Source organism: Quercus robur, chromosome 4 (assembly GCF_932294415.1).
Source record: "Quercus robur chromosome 4, dhQueRobu3.1, whole genome shotgun sequence".
NCBI lineage: Eukaryota > Viridiplantae > Streptophyta > Magnoliopsida > Fagales > Fagaceae > Quercus > Quercus robur.
In genome coordinates, this window is record NC_065537.1 from 45313399 (window position 1) to 45320366 (window position 6968).

Genomic DNA, 6968 nt, shown 5'->3' on the forward strand with positions numbered 1-6968 from the left:
TCTGTTAAATACGAGTAAGTATTCTTTGTACTTATACCAGCATTCACCGTGGAATCAATTAAATTTGCCTTAGGTTTTGAAATATGACGACCCAATCTTAACAAATGTCTCTCTGATGGTAGTGCAAGTTCATGATTATGCTTTGGATTAAATGTAGTAACCCTCCACATATCATTTTCAACTGTGAAACGAATATATGCTTTACAGCCAGTTCTAGTCTCTAGTTTCTTCCAATTTTTCTCTTTACAGGGATCTTCATCTATTTTAAAACCCTCCTTAGAACATAGAAATTCACGTTGCCTTATGTTCTTTGTCCCATTAAAATATCTAGGCTTTCCTTTCCGTATGCTGAAACTTGTTCATAATGCATAATTATTGTATAAATTGTATACTTCATCTTCAATATATGTCACCTTATCCAATAAATTGTCATCGCTATTTTCTAGTCGTTCAACAAACAAACAATCTTCAATTCCTTCAATATCACTTGAATTGCAAATAACTACAATAACTTTTAAGAAAAATATAAATGTTAGAAATAAAATAATAAGGAATTTACAATACAATAATTATCTTATGTGTGCAAAAATTTATGTGTTCTTAAAGGCCAATGGTATGCTTTATTACAAAGCTTCCCCACTTCTAGGCACAAATATAATTAGAAATTCGACATAGTTGCCATTATAAAGATGAATATATTATTTATTCCTATCATATTATATATTGTGGGGCCCGAAATCTGAGGTCCCAGCTCACTTTGTGCTAAGGGCCCAAAGCCCAGGCCAAGGAGCCCTACTGCCGAGGACGCGCAATGAAAGCTCCTTGAAGGCCCAAGGATGTGGCCGAGAACGATCTCACGCTCAACACCTCACAAAACGCCTGAAGAAAAGGACAAACTCAGTACAAGAGCAGTACAAGGAAGAAAGCTGCCAACACCGTAATGTGGAGCCCTACGTCTGACAAGCCCATACTGCAGACCTTGCTATTTAACTTTTCCTAACCACCCCCCAACCACTCTGATGTATGGATTGATAGGACGAGTCATTACCCCCAAAAAAGGAAAAACTGACACGTAGACGAGAGACGGGAAGTAAACACTGGTATAAAAGGGGAAGAGAGCCAGGAGAAAAGGGGGGGGAGGGGACAGAAAGAAACTACAAAAAGAAGAATGGGAAGAATGTTAGTCCGAGGAGTCAAACCCTTCAGGCTACATCGATGTAAGGCTTAGCTATTCAGGCCAAACCTACCTTTGTATGAGCTCCCATAAAATTAGGACTAGACCGCTGCCCGGCGATTAAGGGCAAGCCTTTCAAGCCCACTCTCTACAAATTATATTGTTTGGGCCTATTACACACGAACTTAATGTCATTCTTGGGTCGTTAAAAATCGTGTCCCAACAATTGGCGCCGTCTGTGGGAAGGCTTGCGCATTGGCGCAGGTGGCGGTGAAGTCAAGTCTCTATCAAGCAGAGGTCCACGAAGTTTCCTCCATTTCCAGTGACATGCAGTTGTTGCTCCGACATAAACTTCCGCTAGGGGCTACGCCTTGCAGTGCCAATGGCACGGGCAGCTCTAGGGGCTTCCAATCTCAAGCTAACTCTCCCCACCTTGGTCGAGGGGCTAACCTTCGAAAAAACACAAGTTTTGGACAGAACCAAGGTCTTGTATGGTCCTCGGACTCAAGCCTATGGGGAAACCAACTACTTAAAAGAAAAAACACAAGTTTTGGACAGAACCAAGGCCTTGTATGGTCCCCGGACTCAAGCCTATGGGGAAACCAACTACTTAAAAGAAAAAATGCAAGTTTTGGACAGAACCAAGGCCTTGTATGGTCCTCGGACTCAAGCCTAAGGGGAAACCAACTACTTAAAAGAAAAAATGCAAGTTTTGGACAGAACCAAGGCCTTGTATGGTCCTCGGACTCAAGCCTATGGGGAAACCAACTACTTAAAAGAAAAAATGCAAGTTTTGGACAGAACCAAGGCCTTGTATGGTCCTCGGACTCAAGCCTATGGGGAAACCAACTACTTAAAAGAAAAAATACAAGTTTTGGACAGAACCAAGGCCTTGTATGGTCCTCGGACTCAAGCCTATGGGGAAACCAACTACTTAAAAGAAAAAATGCAAGTTTTGGACAGAATCAAGGCCTTGTATGGTCTCCCCAACTACTTAAAAGAAAAAATACAAGTTTTGGACAGAACCAAGGCCTTGTATGGTCCTCGGACTCAAGCCTATGGGGAAACCAACTACTTAAAAGAAAAAATGCAAGTTTTGGACAGAACCAAGGCCTTGTATGGTCCTCGGACTCAAGCCTATGGGGAAACCAACTACTTAAAAGAAAAAATGCAAGTTTTGGACAGAACCAAGGCCTTGTATGGTCCTCGGACTCAAGCCTATGGGGAAACCAACTACTTAAAAGAAAAAATGCAAGTTTTGGACAGAACCAAGGCCTTGTATGGTCCTCGGACTCAAGCCTATGGGGAAACCAACTACTTAAAAGAAAAAATGCAAGTTTTGGACAGAACCAATGCCTTGTATGGTCCTCGGACTCAAGCCTATGGGGAAACCAACTACTTAAAAGAAAAAATACAAGTTTTGGACAGAACCAAGGCCTTGTATGGTCCTCGGACTCAAGTCTATGGGGAAACCAACTACTTAAAAGAAAATATACAAGTTTTGGACAGAACCAAGGCCTTGTATGATCCTCGGACTCAAGCCTATGGGGAAACCAACTACTTAAAAGAAAAAATGCAAGTTTTGGACACAACCTGGACGTTATATGGCACTTAGAATCTACCCCAGAGAGGAGTTACCCATTGATAGTAGGGTTAACCCATAGACTGAATGGGATCCCCAGTCTGCCCTCGAATCCTCAATACCAAGGGAACTGATGTGACTATCATAGGGTGAGGTATTATCAAAAACACGGCCAATGTCCCTCACTGCTCGGCAACCCTCTTGGACGGTTTATTTAGGATTTATCGTTCTCGGGCGGTCGCCTTGCACACGTTGCGGAGCACTCAGCTGTTATCTCGGTTAGTTTCATGAGTTTAATCTACTGTGAGTTAGCATTATTATACTTGATATTGTCGATAAGTTCAAATTAATAGGATTATGTTTCAAGGTTTCCTGCTCTAAGTATCATTAAAGGAAAATATAAATGTAGTATCCCATTCACAAAGTAGTTGTTGCAGAAAAAGAAAAATATTTAAAAGGAAACAAATCTATTTCTTATTAAGACAAAGAAACAATACAGCGTACAATGAAAGAGCTTAAATAAGCTCATACTGAAACTAACTACATAAGCGAAAAGAAAAGATACAAGGGAGTGAAGAAAAAGCCAAAGAAGAGGTGCAGAGAAGAGACGTGCTGCCGTTCCAAAATTTTGTCTAAGAAAACCATTCCTCAATACTTTTACATGCCTATAACTCAGGCAGCAAAAGAGCCCAACTTGGGGCTTGCACTGTTGAAGAAAAGGTGCAGAGAGCCCGACTTTGAGCTAGCATCGTTGAAGAAAAGGTGCAGGGAGCCCAACTTGAGGCCAGCACCGTTGAAGAAAAGGTGCAGGGAACCGGAAGTTGATGAGCCTCCACGTAACCACGCCTGCGATAAAGCAGACGGCGCTGATGGCGGAAAACCTTACTCCTGACGCACCAAGAATCTGGTGCGACCAGTACCTGCTTCGGATTTTGACTGAAAGAGGGAGAAATATCATTTCCCCCTTGTCAAGACGGAAGATTATCTTGAATCTGTACCTCCCTTGTCCAGACCACGTCACCTTGAGCCTCAGAAGGACCCGGCGCCTCTGTGGCGGATGTAGTTCCTTTACCCCTGCCCGTGTCTCAAACATATTGCGCAAAGGGTGGATAACATTGAATATGAAAACTGTGATTATAGCTGGAGGATTATGATTTTGAAGAGAGCCGAAGGGTTTGTATGTAAGGAGAATAACCTCCTATCCTATTTATATAAAAGATAAGGTGGTGACATTCAATTCGTGCAGCTTTCCAAGGAATGCTACGGACAAGACAGACTTGGCTCAATTTCCAACATCATCCGCAGTCGTAGGATCTGAAGATCCTCGTGAAGGCACGCCTCGAATACTGGAGCATCAAAGGACTCCGCATGGGTGAATAAAGGAATGCCTCTTAATTTGGCACGTCTCACATGTAAGTGGAAAAACACAAATATTAGTAGAAGTACAGAATTTGAGTGAGCCATGATGTGGGCTCAACATCACCAAAACCCTCCTCCCCAACTAAAAAATCTGGCAGCAGGATTTTGAGGGGCTATTGTGGGGCCCGAAATCTAAGGTCCCAGCCCACTTTGTGCTAAGGGCCCAAAGCCCAGGTCAAGGAGCCCTACTGCCGAGGACGCGTAAAGAAAGCTTCTTGAAAGCCCAAGGATGTGGCCGAGGACGATCTCATGCTCAACACCTCACAAAACGCCTGAAGAAAAGGACAAACTCAGTACAAGAGCAGTACAAGGAAGAAAGCTGCCAACACCGTAATGTGGAGCCCTGCGTCAGACAAGCCCATACTGCAGACCTTGCTATTTAACTTTTCCCAACCACCCCCCAACCACTCTGATGTATGGATTGATAGGACGAGTCATTACCCCCAAAAAAGGAAAAACTGACACGTAGACGAGAGATGGGAAGTAAACACTGGTATAAAAGGGAAAGAGAGCCAGGAGAAAAGAGGGGGGGGGGAGGGGACAGAAAGAAACTACAAAAAGAAGAATGGGAAGAATGTGATGCTCCTCGGACTAAGTCCGAGGAGTCAAACCCTTCAGGCTACATCGATGTAAGGCTTAGCTATTCAGGCCAAACCTACCTTTGTATGAGCTCCCATAAAATCAGGACTAGACTGCTGCCTGGCGACTAAGGGCAAGCCTTTCAAGCCCACTCTCTACAAATTATATTGTTTGGGCCTATTACACACGAACTCAATGTCATTCTTGGGTCGTTAAAAATCGTGTCCCTACATATATATATACACACACGTAAATTTAGTATATAATAACAAAAAAAAAAAAAAAAACAACAACAACAACAAAAGCATATATCACTACACATATTTTATTTGGGAGCAAACTTAATTATCACAACAAAGCAATAAATTCATACCTCAATAAATTTTTATATATTTAATTTGGGAACAAACATATCACAACAAAGCATTAAATTTTTTACCAAAAAAAAAAAAGCATTAAATTCATACCTCAATACATTTTTATATGTTTTATTTGGGAGCAAACATATCACAACAAAACATTAAATTTTTCACCACAAAAAAAGCATTAAATTCATACCTCATTACATTTCTATATATTTTATTTAGGAGCAAACATATCACAACAAATTATAATACATTCTTTAAAAAATGAAACAAAACATAATAAGACAAAATAAATTATACCTCCATTACTTTGAAAATTGGGTTCTTCCATACTTATGTGAACAAGATTTTGTCTCTTTACACTAGAACTTTTCACTTGATTTCACTAAAAACCACTCATAGTAACATTTGTTTGTGGTCACACTGTGCACTTGTTTTTTGTTGGTACTAAGGAGTAGGACCTTCTGGCTTTTGTTCACAAGAGTGAGAACCCTAAAAGGTTCTCTTTGTCCTAAGTCCCAATTGGAAAACAGCTGGCTAGCTTCTTTTTTTTATATTTTATTTTTTTTAATAACTAACGTTAACAGAGTTGTCTAACATTGAGGACTTGAAGACTAGCATTTGCTAATGTTGATGAGTTGTACTATTTAAATTTATGATGCCAAAATCGTCAATTAGGTCATTCGTCCAATCCGGAGCATTAGACAATCTTGTAGGACTTGCAAGATAAAAGAGAGATAGATTGAAGAGACTATTGGGTTGTGCCCGGTGGGGGAGCCTCCGATGCTTAAGTCAATATCAGCTCATATATTTTGTATATAGATAGTGTTTTGTAGTAGTTTTTGACATACCTTAGAAAATGGACAGATTGTCCCTTTTATAGGTGACTTAGGTAGCTGTTGGACATAAATGAGGGTGATTATTACCCTAATTGTAATGTTCTTTGTCTTGATGAGAGAGTTTAAAACCTTTGATGGTCGTTATTGAATGTGTTGGATGGTTACTCATCTATCTTTGATGGCCTACTAATGACGCAATGATCGTCCATTAAGATGGACGACCTTAATGGTTTTTATGGACTCATCAGTTGCCCCCCATTCCCAAGTCTGATTTTGCTTTATGCTGGTTAGGCTTAGGGAATGTTCTTGACTTGTTTAGATTCAGACTTCTTTATCTTCAACTACTTTCTTCTTCAAGAATGGTAGTATTTTTGTGACAACTTCTTAGTATCTGCCTTTTGAAGGTCTTTTTGGACGTTCGAGGGATCATAGCTTGATCTTGAAAGTGAGCTACGTTCGAGGGATCATAGCTTGATCTTGAAAGTGAGTTAATTTCTTTGGACAATCATTTTTTATCACTGCTAAAGAGCAAGCTAATTTCTTTGGACGACCATTTTTTATCACTGTTGAAGAGTAAGGTGATTTCTTTGGACAACCATTTTTAATCACTTCGATGCTTCTTCTTTCATTCATTCTCTGGTTGTCATGTTTGATATTCTTGATTTGTGTATGACTTGCATTTGTGTGAGAATCCTTGTCTGCTTACACTCATTTAAGGGTATTTAGTCTCTTAGCCACTTTCAGGTGACTTACATCCAGTTACAAAGTTTTGTCATTTAGACTTCGTCAGCGATTTACATCGGTCTAGCGGAATCTTGTCCATATTTTTTTTTTTGGTGACTTACATCCATTCAAGGAATCTTGTCACTTAGGTTTCGTCAGTGATTTACATCCGTCTTGGCAGAATCTTGTCACTTAGCCATTTTTTAGTGACTTACATCAATTCAAGGAATCTTGTCACTTAGGTTTCGTCAGTGATTTACATCCATCTTGGTGAGATCTTATCACTT